This window comes from Salvelinus alpinus, chromosome 10, assembly GCF_045679555.1.
Source record: "Salvelinus alpinus chromosome 10, SLU_Salpinus.1, whole genome shotgun sequence".
NCBI lineage: Eukaryota > Metazoa > Chordata > Actinopteri > Salmoniformes > Salmonidae > Salvelinus > Salvelinus alpinus.
Genome location: NC_092095.1, coordinates 40,636,643 through 40,662,059, shown reverse-complemented (window position 1 = coordinate 40,662,059; position 25,417 = coordinate 40,636,643). Strand labels below are relative to the sequence as shown.

Here is a 25,417-nt window from a genome sequence, read left to right as displayed (position 1 = left end):
CGTACAATAGGCCTATTGGTTGCATCTCAAATGGCACCTTATTCCCTAAGTAGTGCTCTACTTTTGATCAGGGCCTAAAGGGCACTGATCAAAAGTAGTGCACTATAAAGGGAATAGGGTGACGTCTGGGACGCACCTTAAGACTGAGGGAATATCTACAGATAAGCTCTTCAGCTTATTACCGGTCAAGAACCGTTTTGTAGGTCAACTCAGAACAGTTCTACATGGTCCAATTGGAGCAAGTGGACAGTTTGGCCTCAATTTCAACTCGCAAATACAGTACTCTCTTTCTCTGAAAAATACATCTGAACATAAGTGCCTCACTCACAAAGGCTATAAACACTTCATCATGTTTAATCAATGCTACAGTTTATGGGGTCAAATGCTGGCACTATAGATCTGGAGGACACCTGCATGGCAAACATGATGTCTCAGTAATCTCATAAAACATTGATTATTGGAAACCAAGGGGTTGAGAGTTCAGCAGTTATCGTTACCCTTTAGGCTTTGACTCATGCAACATCCATATACCAGACACTCTGGGTTTTAAATTGTGTGAGCTCTCCAGAGTCTTCGAAGGGTGCCTCCCAAATGGCACACTATTCCCTTTATAATGCAAAATGGCTCTGGTCTAAAGTAGTGCCATATAAAGGGGATAGTGTACCATTTGGGATCCAGCTGGAGTGTCAAGTGCTAGTAAGTGAAATATCTTAGCTGTGAAATCAGGAGGGGGGAGTATTGTGCTGCAGCGTCACAGAAAAGGTAACCTGAGGAGGTGGAGGTCCTTTATCTCCCAGGTTAGGGGTGCATCCCAAACGGCACCCTATTCCCTATTTTGTGCAGTACTTTTTACTGGGGCCCATAGAGCTCCGGTCTAAAGTAGTGCACTATAATTGGAATCGGGTGCCATTTGGGAGGCAGCCTTAATATAACCACTCAAATAAATCCTTTCCCCTGTTGGCCACATCTCATACAGACCATATTGACCTGTCCTCCACAGCTACCCCTATTAGAGCCAGTTTAGGTTGGACCCCTTTGAAAGGAAAGGATAAGTGAGGACAGGGCATTTTGTCCTTAATCTTATATAACATTAACAAAATGTTAGTATCACTCCAGTAACACTTTACATTCATTTTCTCACATACCTGTGTAAGGCTGTAATTACTCCAGTAACAACATTCAGAATTAACATTCATAATATAAATGAACAAACCTGGTCAAGCCACCAGCACTAGCTACCACTAGCTGTTTACTGCATGACACATTTAAGCATTTGCCAGATTCCCTCATTAAAACAGTTAATGGTTTCACCCTGTAAAAAACTGTCCATAACCTCCCAAGTTAGATTATTAATTCTAGCTAAATCAAAAAGCACTTCATAACAGTCTATCCAAACATTTTGGTAAACTAAAAGTCATTTGAATCCACCGTGCTAATTGAGCCTTAGCGATTGGAGGGCGACATCTCTTACCTCATTAAGCGCTATACTGTGGAAATATTCTCATTCAAGGCAGGGACAGGAAAGCAGCCAGACAGTGTTGACTTTGGAGTCCGATGTTCTTGTATCTGTGATGATAAATCATGCGCATGGCGGTCAGAGGTGACTTGTCGTCTGAGCAGAAATGCAACAAGAGAACATGCTTAGAAACAACCACTTCTATCAGGGGTTGCTGTTAATTCTCTGAGTAATCCCTCCTTATCATCTTAGGGAAATAAATCACATAAACGGATTGCCTAGGTTTAAATGATTTCCAACACATCTGTTCAATAGAGACCATTTGTACTGCTTGCCACTACTTTTCACTTTAATCTCCAAGGACAAGCAGTGGCAATCTAAGCACCACTTTGTCGTATAAGACGCTGTGGTTACTTATGAGACGGATAACCGGATATAATACAAGTTGGGTTGACATGGAAAAAGACATGATCAGCGTCTTAGTTTAGGAGCAAGCCAGAACCTCTGGCTTTGATGGTGGCAAATTAAGATTTTGTGCAATCATAACAATGCACACGTATTGCTTATAATTAGTTATACAATAAATACTTACTTGTACAACCCTTACTTAACCAGGAAAGTCAATAATGAACAAACTGATGACACATAGTACTTCTCTAATTCTAACATTGATAAGTCACTTTGCAGTTCAATTTGAGGTTTGAGAACACTCACACTTTGATACCCTAAGGCTCTCATCCAGTATACAGCAATTAGACATACTCTAAGAATACCAAACATTAGGAACACCTTCTTAATATTGAGTTGCACCCACCCCTTTTGCCCTCAGAACAGCTTCAATCACCGGGGCATGGACGCTACTCCAATAGAGTACCACAGTATGAGTCCCATAACCATACAAACTTTTGCATGATGTCTACTTTAATGCTAATTAGCATTTTCCAATCTGAGAGTAAATGGAGCAGAATATATTGATAAAAGTCACCATGTCCGAGAGAGATTTACATGGTTATCAAAACGTCACGCCAGGGCAAACCTACACAAAACCAAGCCCTTATTTTAAGTGTTTTTGAATGCTAGGTTTTATGGGTATTATGACACCTCCACTGTGGGACTCTATGCTTCCCATAGTTGTGTAAAGTTGGCTGGATGTCCTTTTGGGTGGTGGACCATTCTTGATACACACGGGAAACTGTTGAGTGTGAAAAACCCAGCAACGTTGCAGTTCTTGACAGACACCGATGCGCCTGGCACCTACTACCATACCTCGTTCAAAGGCACTTAATGACAGGTTGCCAAATGATATCTGGGGCTGTGTAACAAAGGGGTTCAAATACCATATTTCTAGTCTCTCTCATCTATGCAGCCTGCCTGCCTAGCTGCTCATTGTGCTTACCTTTAGTGTCCCAAATGGCACCCTTTTCCAGATGTAGGGAATAGGGTGCCATTTGGAATGCAGACATAGACAGTATTAGATGAAGGTGAAATGTGACTCAACTCAATTAATTTGAAATAAAATAACAGATCAGAAAAAGGGTGCTAGATGCCAATGTTCCCATAATAATGGCCCCCTAGTGTCCCTGAGAGTGTGTGTTCACATATAGTCAACAAAGTGTTCTTTGTGTACTATTTACACATTTTTGCCTTTTTGCAGGAAATGACTCTTCTGGACAGAATCCTCTGCAGTCTCCTCTACGGTCCCCATGCCAGATGGGAGATAAGTACTGTATGATTCCATTCCCAAAAGACAAACATTTATATCTGTGAAATAAACTTTGAGCGGTTGTTTTGGGCCGGGTACCAGGTCCGCGGAGCTTAAGAGGCAACCACTCACTTAATTTTCAGTCAGACATATAATTGGGAACCAACACTTTCTTTACCTTCTGTTGCTCTGGCTCTGTAGTAGTAACCTGAATCAGAACATAGGACTAAAGTTTTGAAATTGAAATGTATCTAATGAAGGTAGCTTACAATTTATGTGTTGCTTAGAAAATGCTACCAGAGGGCATCAAACTTTAACATTAATGAGTTAACCTGTCATATAGGGGCTGACAATAACCATACTTAACATAGAAACACATAGAAACACTCTCCTTTTGACTTTTCAAACTCTATGGTCATCATTGGCCAATTTCACAAGGATAACATTCTTTCTCCCTCCAGCCTGCTCCATACAGAACATATATAGGCCTATAGGTCTTTTAACATTATTGATATGTTACGTCCTCTGCTATCTCATGGTATGAGAGTTACCTGTCTAACAGAACAGAGAGGCTGTTCGTTAATGGAAGCCTCTCCAACATAATGAAGGTAGAGTCAGGCATACCCTAGGGCAGGCCCCTTACTACATTTTTTTACTGATGGCCTGCCACTGGCACTGATTAAAGCCTGTGTGTCTATGTATGGTGATGATGCAACATTATACAGTGCATTTGTAAAGTATTCACACCCCTTCACTTTTTACACATTTTGTTACGATACAGCCTTATTCTTCAATGAATTAAATTATTGTTTTTCACTCCCACTTGGAGTTTGCCGTCCTGTTTCCATTGATTCTACAACTTCATTGGAGTCCACCTGTGGTAAATTCAGAAATGCACACACGTGTCTATATAAGGTCCCCCATTTGACAGTGCATGTCAGAGCAAAAGCCAAGCAATGAGGTCGAAGGAATTGTCCGTAGAGCTCTGAGACAGGATTGTGTCGAGACACAGATCTGGGGAAGGGTACCAAAGAACACAGTGGCCAACATCATTCTTAAATGGAAGAAGTTTGGAATGACTCTTCTTAAAGCTGGCCTAGTTTGGCTCGTCTGGTAGGCTCGTGTCACTGGGCAGCTCTCGGCTGTGCTTCCCTTTGTAGTCTGTAATGGTTTGCAAGCCCTGACACATCCGACGAACTTCAGAGCAGGTGTAGTATTACTCGATCTTAGCCCTGTATTGGCGCTTTGCCTGTTTGATGGTTCGTCGGAGGGCATAGCGGGATTTCTTATGAGCCTCCGGGTTAGAGTCCCGCACCTTGAAAGCGGCAGCTATACCCTTTAGCTAAGAGCGGATGCTGCCTGTAATCCATGGCTTCTGGTTGGGGTATGTATGTACGGTCACTGTGGGGACGACGTCATCGATACAATTATTGATAAAGCCAATGACAGATGTGGTGTACTCCACAATGCCATTGGAGGAATCCCGGAACATATTCCAGTCTGTACTCGCAAAACAGTCCTGTACAAAAATACATAGTCCGCCGCCCCTTGTCTTACCAGACGCCACTGTTCTATCCTGCCGGTACATCTTATAACCAGCCAGCTGTATGTTGATATTGTCATCTTTCAGCAACGACTCCGTAAAGCATAAGATATTCCAGTTTTTAATGTCCCGTTGGTAGTTTAATTTTCCCTGTAACTCGTCAATTTTATTATCCAAAGATTGCATGTTTGCTAGCAGAATTGAGGGAAGTGGGGGTTTATTCGAACACCTCCGACTTCTCAGAAGGCGGCCCGCTCTCCATGGCCTCTCTCTGCCTCCTCTTCACGTAGATCATGGGGGTCGGGGCCTGTTCCCGAGGGAGCCGTATATCCTCCGCCTCGGGCTCGTCAGAGTCGTTAAACAAGAAAAAGGATTCTGCTAGTCCGTGGTGAGTAATCACAGTCCTGATGTCTAGAAGTTATTTTTGGTCATGAGAGACGGTAGCGGCAACATTATGTACAAAATTTGTCAAAATACATTTGTTACAAACGACGCAAATAAACAAACAATAAAACACAATCGGTTGGGGGCACGTAAAACATCTGCCTTCTGCTCCGGCGTCATCTTAGGCTGTGTTCCAAATGTACAGTCTACTACTTCTGACGAGCTCTGGTCAAAATTAGTACAATATATAGGGAATAGGGTGCCATTTGGGACACAGGCCTAGTTTTCCACTTATCACAGAGACACAATAGTTTATTCCACAAATGTTGATGTAAACATTGCTAACAATACTATATGAAGGGAGAATGTTGTAAATATTTGTTCTGAAATACTGGCTACCTTTGCAGAATATTTATACAGTAACAAGCTTACATTAGCGTCAGTACCTTTGTGTCTTTTTTTTTACGTTGTTTCATGTAAATAGACATGTTAGGAGATGATATGTTTGGGATATGTAGGTATTGCTCTGTTGTTCTGTTTCAATCTGGAGTTGCAATTTGATATGACATCCACACAGCATAATCTCTGCATGGAGAATGACACGCAGCCAACAAAAATCAAGTCACATTGTCTCAGAAACTGATCGGCAGCTACCTCTGACGTAGTTCTCACATATTTACAAGATGAAAAACAGGCAAATCCCAAACTGACAGTCAGTCCAGTTGTATCTTGGAAGATGCATAGAGACTAGTTAGCTCCTATGAGATGCTGATCTGACAGTAACATCCTAAGGGGCTAATGGAAGTAGGTGAATAGGAATGGGATTACAGAAAGACGGTACACAATATGAAATACATTTCTCCAATTAAATACTGTACAGTACAATCCACAGAAACAAAAGACAAACCACTCTCAGTACCTTTTCTCCATTTTCCCATTGAAATAGGTACGTGTCCCAAATGGCACACTATGCCCTCTATAAGTAGGGAGTACTGCACTATATAGGGAATAGGGTGTAATTTGAGACGCAACCTAGATCAAAGCATCTCCAGGTGAACTCATGTCCATTAACACACATGAACAGTGGAAAGGCTAACGGCAAGCAACCTCATAGATTATGGCGCATACTCTTTTGTTGCTCTTTATTTCCAATGTGTCACATAGTTTTGAGTCTGCGATGAGTAGGGGTTAAATGCAACTGTGGAATTCTGTGTGCTTTCTTTCCAAACACTCGCTATGCACAATGTCACTTTTTGAAATGTGTTGCACTACACATTGCTTATTAATGAACAATTTCCCACTGCCAGCGAAAATTCTCAGCTTGTAATTTAGAGTATGAACGTTATTATCCAATGCTTTCAGAAGAAATGTACACATCCAATCATATGCTCCATTTATCAACTCTACACCGAGATGAGGGACACATGCTTGGAATAGAGACTTGATAATTTACAACACATCCGTATTATTGGCTACATTTCTCTTTGGTAACATAAATTAATAGGGCCCGGTCGGGTCTCAGGCGACAACACCTTCACCCTGAAAAGTGATGTAGGGGTGTCAGGTTGTGAATCTTGCCCTATAAAACCCCTGCCTCCATCAATTCTCCTCAACCTTCTCCAGTCACTGATGCTTTATGCGGCTCCACTATGGGAACAACAAACTCAAGATAGGAGTGAGTGTGTTCATTTGATACTAAAACGGCAAAACCTCCCCAATTGACAATTACTCAAAGGATAAGGCAGCCAGCACTGAACTCAACCGTAAAGCATTTGTACATATTTTTCCCTTTCCATTTAAACTTTTTACTATATTGCATATCATTAGCTTGTAGATATGTATGTCTGTGGTGGTAGTAAATCACAATTTTCAGATGGCAACTGTGTGTGTTTCACATTTAGAAATATGATTTTCCATATGTTGGGTTGTTCAGATAGCTTGCTCTAGCTATCTGGGTCCATTCGGATATGCTTTCCCCTCTTGTAATTGAAACACATGAGAGGGTAGATAGTAGATAGTTACATCTCCATATTTGTCTCGCCTATCCTACATCAGGAATTTACTCTGAGCATCATGCTGAAGGCTTCCTTTTTATTCCCTTTCTTCACGAACCAATAATGAACTGTTGATAAAGATTCAATCGAAAAGTGATGAAGCTGTTGATCACACCAGTGCAAAGTCTATTTGGTTTTATTTGGTGATAAATTAACTTGTGGATGGATTCACAGTTCTCCGACACTGCAGCTCTAACTGCATCACTTCCTCTGAGGCTGTTCACTCCTAACCTCATTGATCTCTGGACAGAAACTAGGGTTGCGTCCCTATGGGCCCTGTTCAAAAATAGTGCACTATGTCGGGATTAGGGTGTCATTTCAGAGGCTGCCCATCAATTCAAGCAATGGTGTCATCCACCCCCCAAAAAGTGGGGACTCTGATGGCCAAATCCAAGTTCAAAAGAGGAGAGTAGACTAGACAGCACTTCAAATGTCAGTAATAACCAAATTCAGTATCTTTGCATTATTTAGATGTCTTGGAATTTGTTATGTGTATCTTGTGTATTTTTATCGTAAACATTGATAAAATAGAGAAGGCACGTGGCCCATCACATTCAATGGGTAGCCTATTGAAATTGCACGCTATGCAGGGGATGCACAGTAAGCTCTTAACACTGAAGCCACTCTGCCAACTACTATGGTTGGAGGCAGGAGAAGCTACAATTGTATGACATATGCTTGAAATCTGTGAAAGGGTTTATCAACAGTTTGTTTGACACTTGTACGTTGCCATGTCGGTGCTGCAAGGTGTCTATATCTTTTTAAACACACAGCAACAGAGCAGATTGATGTGACTTGTTCCAGACCCTAAGGAGCCTCGATTGACATTGACAATTGTTCATCTAATCATTGAGAGTATTATGGACTAAACCCGTCAACTTAATTTAATAGCGTCAATAAAGTACTATTTACGCTTATTTGCCTCCAGAATACTGAAACACTGTTATTCTTATAGGCCCACCCAGTTATATATACAGACAAATATTCACACTGAATCCCAACTGACACAGTACCTGCCTGTGTAGAGTAGCTACAGTAATATGAATTTACTTTCATTTACTCTGTCACATTGCTTTTAAATGAAATCTTCTGATTTCATTTACCTCTACATATGCATCTGCAGCAGAAAATGAATAGAATACTTAATTTCTTCATATTGTGGGAGACGGAGCAGTTCAATCTTGTTTCTAGGGAGTTGGCAGGCCCGTACTGCCCTTATCATCACTGATGTATAAATTTCAATGTAATTTAATGAACGTCATTTTCCTCCCCACTGTGCTGCAGATAGCCGTGCTGTATTATGTTGAGCCCAATCTTTGGAAATCACAATTTCCAATACACAACAGTGATTGGTCTGGATGCCAAGGAAAATACACATTTTCTTTCCTAGAAGACATTTTCTTTTAACCTCCAGTTAACATGCACAACCATTCATAATTTGGGTCAAGTCATGTCTTCCTTATCACACTACACGGCTAAAAGAATGTGGACACCTGCTCGAACATCTCATTCCAAAATCATGGGCATGAATATGGAGTTGGTCCCCCCTTTGCTGCTATAACAGCCTCCACTCTTCTGGGAAGGCTTTCCACTAGATGTTAGAACACTGCTGCGGGGACTTGCTTTCATTCAGCCACAAGAACATTAGTGAGGTCGGGCACTGATGTTGAGCGATTAGGCCTGGCTCGCAGTCCGCGTTCCAATTCCTCCCAAAGGTGTTGGATGAGGTTGAGGTCAGGACTCTGTGCAGGCCAGTCAAGTTCTTCCACAATGTACATGGGAGCATTGTCATGCTGAAACGGGAAAGGGCCTTCCCCAAACTGTTGCCACAAAGTTGAAGGAACAGAATTGTCTAGAATGTAATTGTATGCTGTAGTGTTAAGATGTCCCTTCACTGGAACTAAGGGGCTTAGCCTGAACCATGAAAAACAGCCCCAGACCATTATTCATCCTCCACCAAACTTTACAGTTGGCACTATATATTCGGAGAGGTAGCGTTTGCCTGGCATCCACCAAACCCAGATTCCCACTCCAGCCGACACTTGGCATTGCGCATGGTGATTTTAGGCTTGTGTGCGGCTGCTCGGCCATGGAAAACCATTTTGTGAAGCTCCCGAGAAATAATTATTGTACTGACGTTGCTTCAAGAGGCAGTTTGGACCTCGGTAGTGAGTGTTGCAACGATTTTTAAGCGCTACGCGCTTTAGCACTCGCCGTTCCCGATATGTGAGCTTGTGAGGCCTACCACTTCGTGGCTGAGCCGTTGTTGCTCCTAGACGTTTTCAATTCACAATAACAGCACTTACAGTTGACCGGGGCAGCTCTAGCAGGGCAGAAATTTGACGAACTGACTTGTTGGAAAAGTGGCATGTTGAAAGTCACAGATCTCTTCAGTAAGGCCATTCTAATGCCAATGTTTGTCTATGGAGATTGCATGGCTGTGTGCTCGATTTTATGCACCTGTCGGCAACAGGTGTGGCTGAAATAGCCGAATCCACTAATTTGAAGGGGCGTCTACATGCTTTTGTGTATGTTCCCAATTCATTCAAGAATATATGCCCACATTTGGCTTTGGGGGCAGTACACTTTGGAGAAAATAGGGAATTGTGTTCAATTCGAGTTAATACCATTACAGCCCTAATCAGAATGCAAGGCAATTAATACTTAGGGTAATTGACATCAACATCCTCTGTAAAAATGCACATAATTTGCATCTGATCACTTTAAACCAAAACAACTCTAAAACACGGTCAAATTAAGTCAAATTAAGGATTCTGAGTAGTTATTTATTTCCCTCTTATTTTCTTATTTAGCATTAGTGTCACCCTACTCTTACAGGAGTCACATGTAAGAGGAGTTACAGACAGGATTACTAGAGTAAATCAGAAAGCCTCTAAGCTCCTGGACCTGTGTTAACGTTAGTGCTTTGAAATTCTGTATTCTGTATTAGGGGTGGAGAAAAAAACACTATTGATGTGTGTTTATGATGGTTCTGCTACTATGATCTTAGTGAAGAAGAACTACACATGAGAGACTAGGGGGCTATTGTATTCAGCTTTACATACACCCTACTGATGGATGGTTTTCCTCGTCCCTCACAACAAGATAGCAGAAGCATCACGCCTCTAACCCATGAGCTATTATGTTAACAGTGGATTTAATCAAGAGGTCTCCTCCCATAGGTTTTGCAACAGATTTCCTCTCTCCCAGTCTTCCTAATGGCATCACTAATTTGATCCCTTAATCGTCCCACTTCTATCAATTACATTTGCTTTTAAGACTGTTACGTCAAATCTAGACGTCCTACCCATTCAGCCGGGAGCCTCTTTTCGTACAACACAGCACATACTGCACATGGAAATACTGACAGAATATACAAGGGTTGCTGATGGGCTTTTACAACAAACCAAAAAATATACATGCGAGTTTAAGCTGGTTGGCATATTCAGGATGTGCAATAACAACTCACAAGGAAGCGAAGCAATTGAATGCCAATGTCCAAAACCTGCATTTCCAAAAAAAAAGGAGAGAAACTAAACAATATTTTCAATCGAAGATAAACATTGACCACAGTTTACATCGTATCGCGACCAGGGCCATGCACAGACCGTTCAGGTGGCAGGTGCCCAAATCTCCCCCCCAGGTAGTTGGGGCTACCTGCTACTGCTTATTTATTTTCTGCAACAACCCAATCACTCATCACACATGGTAAGCAAGTTGTGCCAGTGACTCCTACTAACTAGAGATGACTAGCGATGATTGACATTGAGAAAAGGATGGACTATCAGCTGATCATAGCAAATGCAAGCTTGCTATGCTGTCGAAACATATTTGTTTTTACTTGATTTAAGTTTATTCTGATTCTATGATCTGCACCTTACTAACAAATAATCAAATTTCCCTCTTCTGTGTTCCTGACAGTGGCATGACAGATCCAACATAAAGTAGCCTACTGCAATATTCAATCTCACTGCCCGTAGCCAGTTGGCAATGCATGTAGAAGTCCACCAAGCTGCGAGGCCACATTTTCACAGGGCAGTTGAGCCCTAGGATTCTCTGCCTCTGACACTATTACAGGGGCTGAGTCACCGGCTTACTAGTGCTCTTCCATGCCGTCCCTGCGAGGGGTGTGTCACGTTGTGCCAGGCTTTTTTGTGCTATACTCGACTTGAGTGGGCTGACGTGATCTTCCTGTCCGGTCTTGTGCCCCCTTGGGCTCATGCGGAGGAGGAGATCTTTGTGGGGTATACTCAGCCTTGTCTCAGGGTAGTAAGTTGGTGGTCTGTTGATATCCCTCTAGTGATGTGGGGATTATGCTTTGGCAAAGTGGGTGGGGTTATATTCTGCCTGGAGGCCCCGGTCGGGGGTATCGTCGGACGGGGCCACAGTGTCCCCCGACCCCCCTGACTCAGCCTCCATTATCTATGCTGCAATAGTCTATGTGTCGGGGCTAGGGTCAATCTGATATATCTGGTGTAATTCTCCTGTCTTATCTGGTGTCTTCTGTGAATTAAGTATGCTCCCTCTAATTATCTCCCTCCCCTCCTGGAGGACCTGAGCCCTTGGACCATGCCTCAGGACTACCTGGCCTGATGACTCTTGGCTGTCCCCAGTCCACCTGGTCATGCTGCTGCTCCAGTTTCAACTGTTTTGCCTGCCGCTATGGAACCCTGACCTGTTCACCGGATGTGCTACCTTGTTCCGGACCTGCGGTTTATGACTCCCTCTCGCTCTCTCTCTACCGCACCTGCTGTTTCGACCTCTGAAAGCCAACTGACATTTACTCTGGAGTTGCTGACTTGTTGCACCCTCTACAACCACTGTGATTATTATTTGACCCTGCTGGTCATCTATTAACGTTTGAACATCTTGAAGAACAATCTGGCCTTAATGGCCATGTACTCTTATAGTCTCCACCGGCACTGCCGGGTGGAGAGCATGGTTCCTCTCTAGGTGTCTTCCTAGGTTCCAGCCTTTCTAGGGAGTTCAACATCTGCATTGCTTGCTGTTTGGGGTTTTAGGCTGGGTTTCTGTATAAGCACTTTGTGAAATCTGCTGATGTAAAAAGGGCTTTATAAATACATTTGATATCTGTGCCAGTGCCTGATTGGGACATTAGAATTATTCAGTGCCCATGGAGGCAACCATGCTGATGAAAAACATCAAACATGGCGAATGATAAATGGTAACATGAGTGTCGTGGTGTGACCTGGCGCGACCCAGTGAGATCTGATGCTGGGGGAAGAGTGGCAGAGTGGATGAACCCACTCATCATTCTGCTGTTAGGATAATGGGAGACAGCCAGCAGCCTGTATTGATTCACTGCTGTCCTGAGCACTGTCTGTCTGTGTCCACAATACAAAACTAAAGGACAAGGGACAGCAGATCTAAAAGGGGACAAAGGACAGTCTTGCCTTTCTGTCTGATCATCTTTTGTCACTTCAAAACACGTAGCTACAAATCATCCCTTTTGATTCGAGGATGACCCACATTTTGTTTTTATTTTATTCTCTGACCCCACTTATTGTTTCCTTTTCCGTTTTCTTTCTTATCATGACATGAAGACTTAATTTGATGTCAGAGGACCTGGCTCAGCGGGGAAGCATTTAACATCAGAACATCAGGCACATTGGTGGCTGCCTATTTTGCAAACACAGCAGCAAAGCAGCAGTGAAAGCCAAAGGGGCGTCCTTATTTACATCATGGGCTTTTCTGTCTGTGGAGCGAGCACGCCTCTTGCTGTGTGATCAGACCACTGTGTGGTGGCTGAGAGACTGGGGCCCCTGCTGATCTACTTCCACCTCCGCAGAAACACAGATGACAATGTTTAAGGATGCAGCAGGGAGGATGAGAGAGAGAGAGAGAGAGAGAGAGAGAGAGAGAGAGAGAGAGAGAGAGAGAGAGAGAGAGAGAGAGAGAGAGAGAGAGAGAGAGAGAGAGAGAGAGAGAGAGAGAGAGAGAGAGAGAGAGAGAGAGAGAGAGAGAGAGAGAGAGAGAGAGAGAGAGAGAGAGAGAGAGAGAGAGAGAGAGAGAGAGAGAGAGAGAGAGAGAGAGAGAGAGAGAGAGAGAGAGAGAGAGAGGACACTGTGCAAAAAGAGGTCTGCCTGTCTCCAGAGGAAAATGTATTTAAGCAATTACCTCTAACATGGAATAAGAAAAAGGGAATACAATTGCTTAATGTAAATACCCCCCCAAAAATATATGTAACACTCCGCTCCCTACTTTTTTCCATAGCTTGGCCATTTGTCAGCTGTGGTGACACAATGTGGCACACATAGGAAAGGAGAAAGAGGACAAGGCAAAGGATGCAAATTATCAAGGGCAGGACTGTAGGCTGCCTGACTTGAGCTCCCTGAGAAGAGGAGGTCACTATACCACACTACATCATCATGCTGGGTATGGCAGTTGTCCTTTTGCCTACTTGAAAATTATAAGCTACAATAATGCAGGCATCTGTTCACTATTAGGGACTAAGCAAATGGATGATGATTAAGGGTTGCCTCTTTAGCAACATAATTTAAATAAATTGTATAGGAAAATTGTGTAATTAACAATGTGCTTGTGAAAGCTGCTCTCTTTTCTACCATGAAAGCTTGCAAAATATTGAAGGTTTGAGCATGCAATGTATTAAAGGATTTATTAGCTTAGCTGAGTTGCCTCGACCTGCCTTTGATACATTTCATCAATGTATCAGTGTACCCCTGTCCCTATCCCTTTACCATCACAACCTCATCCTCAACTCACAGCCACATGCAACAATGGCAGAAACATGCAATGGCATTAGGACCTCTATTGAGAATTGGGTGCACCATCATCAACATCGATGTACAGCCATAAGCAATCTGCCAATTTCCTTTTTGATATAGTCCTTACTTGCCAATAATGGAAGGATTTTATGATTAAACATTTATGAATGATCATATAATCATATAATCATTATTATGACTACAGTAAAGAAAGAAAGAGTCATTGTAAACATTGATGTTCAGAGATGATATTCAGAATATTGGTCTACAATCAGGCAGGAGAGTCGAACGTATTTTGACATATGATAACCGTGTTGTTCTGCCTGTCAGAGATTTGATTTCTCATGCGGTTTCGCAGTCCCAATTCCACTTGATTTAATTCAATATGCATCTGACCTCAGGGGAGAACATTAGCCCCTTGAGGAGAATGCTGTCTCATGAAGTGTGGGTTGCGTCCAAAATGATACCCTATTCCCTATATTGTTTACTACTTTGACCAGGGCTCTGGTCAAAAGTAGTGCACTACAGTATATAGGGAATAAGGTGCCATTTGGCACGCATACCTTGTCTTTACACTCTCCACACGATCAGAGATGGATCCTTAGAAAACACAGACGCACGCACACACGCATGCACAGTTCTCAGAAAAACAAAGTACTTACAGAATCATGCCTAGAGAAACACAGGCATACAAACAAGAACATAATTGCAGAGCAAACATATACGTATACTGTGTACCACATCAAGGGAACAGTGGAGAGAGAGAGCGAGAGAGAGAGAGAGAGAGAGCAGCCAAGGTGTGACGCATTCCTATGGCATCAGAGTGTTACACCAGCAATCAATGATAAATGGTGATCTTGTAGGCAGGACGTAACCTTCACACCCATTGAAGATGAATGGTCTAGCTAGAAAAGGCTATGACACAGCAAGTCATCATAGTGTCCCGGGGAAAATGAAACAAAAAATACAACCATACAGTCCTACCAAAGGGATGATTAATTTGTCTAGTTTGTCTTATATGCGGAGTAGTGCAGTTCAGCATTGTTCAGCACTGTTTGGCACAGGCACACAACACAATTCCCTTCAAAGGCAAGGTTTACTACATGTACTATACACATTCATCCATTATAAATCAAAGGGATTTGAGAGCCGCAGCCTGACTTTCTTTCGTCTTTGCCGATAAATGAATGAATAATGCTACCATCTGTTAATATCATTCTAAACAGCCATAAAGTTGATTTCTCGGTTCTACGTAGGCTGGAGTACACTCGTCCCTTTTACATTATGGTAGTTGTAATGGGTGCTATATTTCTGGTAATGCATATTCGGTTATCAGGTTCTTGCCTTTTTTTTAGCATTGATTGTCCTTTGTCTTCTTACTTTCTCCTCTTGTAAACAGAACTAAACTTCTAGCTGATGTGTTTTGTATTAGTAACCTAACTGGGTATGGTCACACATGGTAATCAGTGGTGTAGTGGAGAGTAAATGCACATAAGTGCCTTAAACGCAAATAAAATGCATCAGAAAATAGGAGAAGCATTACTTTATTCACCGCAGCGATCAGCATTTACCCACCTTTTATTTACCACTACATCACTGATGGTAATCATCCATTTAAACTGGTGAGATTAATCTTATTTGCGTGTCGTAAAGCGTTGATTGTGATTCATAATGGTAATTTAGACATTCATATTTCTTTGTCTGTTTTACAACACCTATCACTCAGCCCTTTTATGTCTGACACACACAATCACATGGCTGCAAAATGCCACTCCTCTTTACAAACAGTGGGTTGAATAAATAACCACTGTGTTTTATGCAAAAACAAAACTGAATGTAAACTGACTGTTCTGATGCATTTCTGTGTTTTTATAATTACAAACAGTTTAGCCGCTATGACAACCTGGTATGTAAAGTCTGCAATGCAAATGTTACGAAACACTCCTCTATCACCATGCAATCCTATCAAATGAGAGGGAAATTAAATTAAGTGACATGCATAATTGTATTAACGAGACTGCATAGTATGTCTTTTTTACATCAAAAAGGGAATAAAAGTGTGTGTAATTTCGATTAGTAGGTAGAATTATACTTAATAAGTAATTTCAGCTATAGGCTCAGTATGTTTACTTAGAGTATCTCCCTAGTATCTAGAGGAATAGAGGAACAAAACTCCCATCTGAGTCCAAATTGGCACCCTATTCACTATATAGTGCACTACTTTTGACTAGGCCCTATGGCAGAAAATACAGTGTAGGTAGTATACTGTATATTCACCAATTTCCCCTTCGATTATTCATCGGATTCATGGTCAATATCTCACAGTTAAAGAATCATTAACTGTCTTTGTGTTTTGTTGGCCTTGCAAATCCTGTACAAGCAGAGAGGGAAATTGGTGACAGTAGGTTGGTTTCCATTGACCCAGGTTCATTCGACAAAAGCAATGTCGCAAGAAAGATCATTGAGACATTTGTAATGGAAACTGTAATGTTAGGTTTTTGTAAAAAAAATAATAATAATTGGGTGTGACATCATAAAGTCCAGCTGTTTCTATCGACACAAGATAGTTAATTGGAAACGCAAGTGTAGCATCTATTTTATATGCAAACGTTCTAAATGTAAACAACAAAAATCACTGGGGAAGTTAATGGAAACAGCAACTGTGTGCATACCTAAGAACCGGAACTCAACAGGTTAGGGTTATTTTATACACAATGGAACAGTCTTCTACACCGAACAACACACACTGCATCACACCCTTCAATACTGTTACTTCCAAGGCCTTGCTCTCGCATAAATAATTAAATCCACAGCTACAGGGCGGATTTGTTTGCGTGAAAAGGTGCTCAGTTTTGGTTGTTAGACTGTATAACACTCACACTATGAGACATGACCCCTCCACCTCACCATACACAGACACAGACACAGACACAGACAGACATGCACGGATACCCGCAAGGACTCACGAACGCTAGTTATTGCACTCACACACACACACCACTCTTTCCCCCAAGGTGAACCGAACAGCGTCTAGACCAAAGAAATCAGCTTTGTACATTGGAGGCTACACATGTGGAGTGGACAAACAATCCACACAATGGAAGCTTCAGTGCAGTTACTGTATCACACCCATCTGTGTGATATGTGCTTGTTATTTACTGCTATCACTTCTAGAAACATTAGACAGCTCACCTTGTTGTTTGGCACTGTGGACCCTCCTCACATAGATCAATGTCCTTGGTCTCCCAATGGTCACCACTTATCCTCTGAAAGAGAAAGGAAAATAAAAAACTATTTGTTATTGTTTTGACCATTGAAATGTCTATAATGCGGAATACAGCTTTGAATCTGTGAGACACACTGCCACAAGACAACCCATTCCACCTGAAAACCTAGAAGCTCAAAACACAAGGAGGATAAATGCTTTATTATAGTATCGTGTGTCGTGGCAATTTCCTGTATTACTCAATGAAGAGAGAGAGAGAGATCCAACCACACACAAGTCAGAGTTATATTATAAATTCCATCTTGAATAATATATGAGCTTCACCAAAGCCCTTTTTTGACTCTCAGATCAATTCAGTGTCTATAAATGAATTCTCTGAGAGTCCTTACAAAACAATTCTTAGTTTCATTTATAGCCAAGATACACCCCTCTCCTTACAAATAACCTTTTACTTGAAAGAGGAGTAACCCATAGCTAGACAGCATCAGCTATAAATCATTGTTCAGTTTGGTCTCCTAATACGAGGTTTCAATCTCATGCTTGGTACTTCACTGTCTACCAAAACATTACCTCATCCAATGGCATATATCAATTGTCAATCCTAGATACTTCCAAACCTGGACAAACTCACTGAAGACAGTGAGCCTCTTAGGTCATATACCAGATCAAGATAAGGGCAACCTCAGAGGGGACATACAATGGTTCCAAACCCTGCCTTACTCCTTCCCCCCATGAGAAAAGTAGGGAGTGACTGGCGTACAGACATTCTATGAGATAACTAACTGTTTCCCCATTAATAACGCCATCCCTTCACATGGTTTAAGATTATAGTTACAGACACATTCATAAGAAGACAATGTTCCATTCTGTCCTCCTCTCCTTCTGATATTCTACATAGCACCACATGGTTTAACAGATACATTGACATATGAAGACAAGCCTGACCTCTCCCCTCTCTGGGCCCCACGTGACTAAGCCCTAGCTCAGAAGGGGAAAATGCACTGCCAACCCTATAGTCCAAAGGGCACCATTCTAATGACAAGTATCTCACAAGCATATGATGAAAATAACATCCTATCTATCTATGCTACCTAGCTAAATCTGATTCTGTCACGACACGTGTTCAATAGAACAAAATTATTAAACTCTGTTTCAGCATGGTCTTCGTCAGGGAGTACCATAAAACAAGCTAGAAGCTGCCTAAAGTAGAGGTTTTCAAAATTAGGTACACACAAGTTTTCAAAACCTATGGAGGTAAAAGCATATTTTTTCGCAAATAATTTCTTTGCAGTACACTGTCACAGTTTGTATTGGTGACAACATCAATTTGCATCTCATTATAATCATGAAATAGACATCTGGCAGAATTAGAAGTTACTCAAATGAAAACTTTTTTTCTATGTTTATCAGCCCACGGTTATTTACACTGCTTCGGCTAAATTCCTTTCTCACAAATACTTGAAAGTAATCTGATTAAATTAAAACTAACCAAATAAACCCCTAATGGATGCTGTACAAGGAAGCCAATTCCACCTTCCACTGTACTGTTTTTTTGTTTAGTTTATTTTAATTGAGAATTTAAAACAAGGTACAAAACACAAACAAAAATATACACTTGATTAAGAATCAATGAGGTTAAATGCAAAAATAGTCTACGACTTATTTCCATTGTGCTCCTCATACTTTAGCTTCAACAATGTAAATTATCACCCCTTTATTGGACTGCATTATTTTACATGGTGGGCTAAATATACAGTAGGAATGGGGAAACAAAAAACCCCTTTATTCGTTCCAGGAAATATTCAGGTAAAGTCAACCTTGTCGTAATCTCATTGATTTTATGTGCATTCCCATGTAATACAGTGGGGCAAAAAAGTATTTAGTCAGCCACCAATTGTGCAAGTTCTCCCACTTAAAAAGATGAGAGAGGCCTGTAATTTTCATCATATGTACACTTCAACTATGACAGACAAAATGAGAAAAAAAAATCCAGAAAATCACATTGTAGGATTTTTTATGAATTTATTTGCAAATTATGGTGGAAAATAAGTATGATGAGGCTGGCACAACAGATCAGAATGTATAGCCTAAAATGTTGACAAACTATTAGGTTATTTCTTCACATTATAAGAGCAGCAATGCACACATGTTCAAAAATGCAAGTAGTTATGGGAAAACGCCATTCTCAAAAGTGACTGCAAATGCGATTATGCATGTAATGCTTTAGTATAAAGGTGCATTTTTATGGTGAAAACTACCTTCCCCAAACTTGAAATGCATGTGCTGCATATGTATGCCAGTTAGGCTCTACACATGTTGTAAAGCAGATTAATATACTTCATTTTTAGAAGTTATTGGGCCACTTTAGTTGTTGTACAAACCGTATCAAAACATATAGGCCTATGGGCTATATAGGCGCGACTATGCTTTGAAAAAGTCGCAATTAAAGGCATGTGCTGTTTCTTGCATTACTGCACGCAAGCTGGGAATCATTCACAAGTGATAGGCTAATATTGTCACCCATCGGAATGTTCTTGATTTAATCTAGTCTTAACATATACTAAATAATATATGTGTGAAATGTGTTTTAATTTAGATTGGACCACTATCATGCACCTGTCTCAAAACAGGGGGAAAAAATATGTAATCTATGCACTTAAATAGCGAATGGAGGACGCTTTTCCAGTGGTTCATTTTCATGCCAGGTAGGCTGTACTCCTTTTCTAGGCTATACTCCTAATATTAGGAAAGTTGAGAAATAAATATAGTAGGCCTAGCCTACAAAAAACGAATGGGATCCTCCTCTGTTTTTCACGCAATTGCATAGCCTATAGAAATGTTGTGCAACATGAGCTCATGGGCTCTCATGAAGTGTTTGATTCGATTTTCGATTACATTTGCATTGATATCAGAGTGTTTAGAGGGACAATCGAGGGCTGAGTAGCAGGCAGTTAGCAAGTTTGGCAGGCTACTAATGACCATCAGCATCATCAGAACTTTGAGAAGCCAAATTACCGTGACTAAATGGTCATGTGGAATTTGACTGTGTCATGACTCGAGACCGCCGGTGTGACGGTAATACGGTCACTGTAACAGACCTATGTGCAACTCAATACTAGGAAGGTGTTCTTAATGTTTTGTACACTCAGTGTACATGTACATGCATTTAAACATACATACCATAATGAGTTACTTTTAACCTCAAAGTATTTAAGTAGCAGTTATAAGTATTCTCTTCCTCCCACTGGTAGTCAAAACATTGGTCCATGAACGCCCATATAAAAGTCCCTCTCTCATGTCTTTTCAATTTTGGTAAAAATCAAGATAAGTATTTGGCAGTGGACATTAGTCAGAAGTGACAGATGGGAAAGTGGATATTTATTTGCTTGAGGAAGTGGAGTGGCAGTAGTGGTGGTGGTAGCGGCGGTGATGTGGCTATGTGACTGAGATGTCAAAGCAGTTTCATTAATCTTTCTCCTGTCTCTTTGTTGGACAAATAACAAGTTCAAGATGGAAGAGAAAAAGACAAAAGTCGCAGCGGAGAGATTGACAGGACGGTATAGGGAGGACAGATAGCTGCCTTCAAAGAGAAGGGACAAAACAAGCTTAGGGCCGAGAAAAAAAGAGGGGTGGATTGAGAGTTTAAAATTGTACCTTGCAATAACAAACTTCACAGTTGCATAAGTAACCTCATAGCTGATGTAAAGAGAAGTTACAGAGGGAGGAATAGGTTGAATAACAGCACAACAATACAACTGATTGACTACAACTGACAACCAGGTCAATTCCTGGTCTAAAAGGGCTGTGATCTAAAATTAAGGAAACATTAAATAAATCTAAGTCCAGTAATGATTCTATAAATGACTGGATAAACAACATCAATCTGTTATTCTAACCTTTAACAAGCTCTAATTCATTTTAAATGGCCGGTTTGTGTAATCGTCAGGCTCCAAATGATGACAGCCAGGTACAGTGGCATGCGGAAGTATTCACCCCCTTGGCATTTTTCCTATTTTGTTGCATTACAACCTGGAATTAAAATACATTTTTGGCTGGTTTGTATCATTTGATTTACACAACATGCCTACCACTTTGAAGATGCAAATATGTTTTATTGTGAAACAAACAAGAAATAAGGCAAAAAAAACAGAACACTTGAGAATGCATAACTATTCACACCCCCAAAGTCAATACTTTGTAGAGCCACCTTTTGTAGCAATTACAGCTGCAAGTCTCTTGGGGTTATGATTCTATAAGCTTGACACATCTAGCCGCTGGGATTTATGCCCATTCTTCAACGCAAAATTGCTCCAGCTCCTTCAAGTTGGATGGGTTCCACTGGTGTACAGCAATCTTTAAGTCATACCAGAGATTCTCAATTGGATTGAGGTCTAGGCTTTGACTAGGCTATTCCAAGACATTTAAATGTTTCCCCTTAAACCACTTGAGTTTTGCTTTAGCAGTATGCTTAGGGTCATTGTCCTGCTGGAAGGTGAAGCTCCATCCCAGTCGCAAATCTCTGGAAGACTGAAAGAGCTTTCCCTCAAGAATTTCCCTGTATTTAGCGCTCTCCATCATTCCTTCAATTCTGACCAGTTTCCCAGTCCCTGCCGATGAAAAACATCCCCACAGCATGATGCTAACACCATTACGCTTCACTGGTGGGGATGGTGTTCTCAGGGTGATGAGAGGTGTTGGGTTGCGCCAGACATGGAATTTTCCTTGATGGCCAAAAAGCAAAATTTTAGTATAATCTGACCAGAGTACCTTGTTCCATATGTTTGGGGAGTCTATCACATGCCTTTTGGCAAACATCAAACGTGCTTGCTCATTTTTTTCTTTAAGCAATAGCTTTTTTTCTGGTCACTCTTCCGTAAAACCCAGCTCTGTAGAGTGTACGGCTTAAAGTGGTCCTATGGAATCTCCGCTGTGGAGCTTTGCAGCTCCATCGGGGATATCTTTGGTCTCTTTGTTGCCTCTCTAATTAATGCCCTCCTTGCCTGGTCTGTGCATTTTGGTGGGCGGCCCTCTCTTGGCAGGTTTGTTGTGGTGCCATTTTCTTTAAAAAATAATAATAATGGATTTAATGGTGCTCCGTGGGATGTTCAAAGTTTCAGATATTTTTTTATAACCCAACCCTGATCTGTACTTCTACACAACTTTGTTCCTAACCTGTTTGGAGAGCTCCCTGTTCTTCATGGTGCCGCTTGCTTGGTGTTGCCCCTTGCTTAGTGGTGTTGCAGACTCTGGGGCCTTTCAGAACAGGTGTATATATACTGAGATCATGTGACATTTAGATTGCACACAGGTAGACATTATTTAACTAATTATGTGACATCCGAAGGTAATTGGTTTCACCAGATCTTATTTAGGGGCGTCATATCAAAGGGGGTGAATACATATGCATGCACCACTTTTCTGTTTCTTATTTTTTAGATTTTTTTTAAAAGAAGTTATTTTAAAAATCCATTTAACTTTCAGGTTGTAATAGAAAATAGGAAAAACACCAAGGGTGATGAATACTTTTGCAAGGCACTGTAAGTGCTTTGATGTTTCTTTCATTAACTGATGATCTTGTTTGGCAGAGGGAGACGTCACAGACATCACTCAGTCAGAAAACACCTTCCTGATAGCTTCATCCAGGCATTTGTCTAGAAATCCACGTATACAGTATTATCATAGAGTGTATGTGAAACTACAGTGAACAAAATAGTACATTTTTATATATCAGGGCTTGTTGTGGTCTGTGGAGGTTGCGCAATAGATACAAATAAAGTTTGGTTTTAAAATCTAACAACAACAATTCAATTATTGATCTGGATTTCAATAATGAAGCTTTGGAAACATTGTTGTGGCATAGCTACAATATGCAGTTAGCCATGACTCTGTCTGTGAAGCCAGTCAGAAAGATACTCTGAGGAGGGCACAGTGTGCCTTGTCACTTTCAATTAGATTTGCCTCCTCTCTCCATCCACAATGTTTAGAGACACCTGAGTGAGAAGTTCAAATTCCAAGTGTATCATTTGGCAGAACCTTGGGGTCTGTGTTGATGTACCCATTGTTGACAATGATGGATGCAGCTATCAGGCAGACATGTCCGGGTTTAAATTACATTACATTCAAACATTTTTTTGCCCCTTTTCAAGGCTAATGCTGCACACCAGTGAGATGAGGTAGCTGGAAGCGGCAAGACACTGTGCCTGCATCCCACATTGTGCATCAGAAATGGCACCCTATTCCTTATTTAGTGTTCACTATGAGCCATTTGGGATTGTGGCCGGGAGAGAGGGAGGGGCACAACCTAACCCAATCTAGACACCTTTGTGATTATGTCAGCAAACTAAGAAATAAATGGGGAGATGTGACACAGCATTAGGTCAATAAGCAGTGGCAATGAGTAAATATTTAATTCATTTCTCTGTTGCAGTTTTGGTTCAATAGGTGCTATGTCTTTAGTATTCTTGTACAGTATGTTCTAAGATTGTGTTACGGGTACATCTTCAAATACATTTTGGCCAAATACACGTGTTTAGCAGATGTTATTGAGGGTGTAGTGAAATGTTAGTTCAAGAGTACAGTCATGTGTTGAACATTATGGAATAGTAGACATAGATCGCATTCTCCCAATATGCATCCTCCTGCATGTATACACAGTAAATTGGCCAGAGCCAGTGTTTCAGTGTAACGTTTCAAATGTTGATTCAGGAGTTAAATTAACTCTCTAAGATTAAAATTAACACTCAGTGGTGTAAAATAACCCAAGTGGTTGTGTTAATACCCAGTGTTGAGTTTGAGAGTGTAATCGTGTCAGTTTTACTCAGTGCAGAGAAAATCATGCCCATCAAAACCAAGCCCATCATTATCATATTTCCCAGCACGCTCTACTGCAGCACTTACAGTTGATCGGGGCAGCTCTAGCAGGGCAGAAATTTGACGAACTGACTGAATTTGGCCCGGGGGTGGTTTTATTTGGCCCCCCAAATAAATAAATAAATATATACAGTACCAGTCCAAAGTTTGGACACACCTACTCATTCCAGGGTTGTTCTTTATTTTTACTATTTTCTACAAATGTAGAAAAATATTGAAGACATCAAAACTGTGAAATAACACATATGGAATCATGTAGTAACCAAAGAGGTGTTAAACAAATCAAAAAATATTTTATATTTGCGATTCTTCAAATAGCCACCCTTTGCCTTTATGACAGCTTTGCACATGCACAGATAGTAAAAATAAAGAAAACCCCTTGAATGAGTAGGTGTTCTAAAACTTTTGACCGGTAGTATATATATATATATATATTAATTACATAAGTATTCAGACCCTATGCTATGAGACTCAAAATTGAGCTCAGGTGCATCCTGTTTCCATTAATCATCCTTGAGATTTTTCTACAATTTTATTGTAGTCTGCCTGTGGTAAATTCAATTGATTGGACATGATTTGGAAAGGCACAAACCTGTCTACATAAGGTCCCAGAGTTGACAGTGCATTTCAGAGCAAAAGCCATGAGGTTGAAGGAATTATCCCTATATCTCCAAGACAGGATTGTGTCGAGGCGCAGATCTGGAGAAGGGTACCGAAAAAATGTCTGCAACATTGAAAGTCACCAAGAACACAGTGAACTCCATCATTTTTAAATGGAAGAAGTTTTGAACCACAGACTCTTTCTATAACTGGGCGTCCGGCCAAACAGCAATCTGAGGAGAAGGGCCTTGGTCAGGGTGGTGACCAAGAACCTAATGGTCACTCTGACAGGGCTCCATAGATCCTCTGTGGAGATGGGAGAAAATTCCAGAAGGACAACCATCTCTGCAGCACTCCACCAATCAGGCCTTTATGGTAGACTGGCCAGACGGAAGTCACTCCTCAGTAAAAGGCACATGGGAGCCCGCTAGGAATTTGCTAAAAGACACATAAAGACTCTCAGACCATGAGAAACAAGATTCTCTGGTCTGATGAATCCAAGATTGATCTCTTTGGCCTTAATGCAAAGAGTCACATCGGGATGAAACCTGGCACCATCCCTACGGTGAAGCATGGTATAGGCTGCATCATGCAGTGGTCATGTTTGTCAGCAGCAGGGACTGGTTAACTAGGCAGGATCGGGGGAAAGATTAATGGAGCAAAGTAAAGAGAGATCATTGATGTAAACCTGCTCCAGAGCACTCAGGACCTCAGACTGGGGTGAAGGTTCACCTTCTAACAGGACAACGACCCTAAGCACACAGCCAATACAATGCAGGTGTGACTTTGGGACAAGTCTCTGAATGTCCTTAAATGGCCCAGCCAGAGCCTGGACT

General features: G+C 41.2%; 1 protein-coding gene across 1 annotated transcript in view; it reads right to left on the bottom strand.

Annotated features, from left to right (window-relative positions):
- LOC139532053 (cadherin-18-like) overlaps positions 1-25,417 on the bottom strand; it is a 382,969-nt gene that overhangs the window by 262,972 nt on the left and 94,580 nt on the right. Inside the window, exon 2 of the mRNA XM_071329163.1 lies at positions 17,078-17,151. The gene's annotated coding sequence lies outside the window, so the exon portion shown is untranslated. The remainder of the gene's footprint in view (positions 1-17,077; positions 17,152-25,417) is intronic.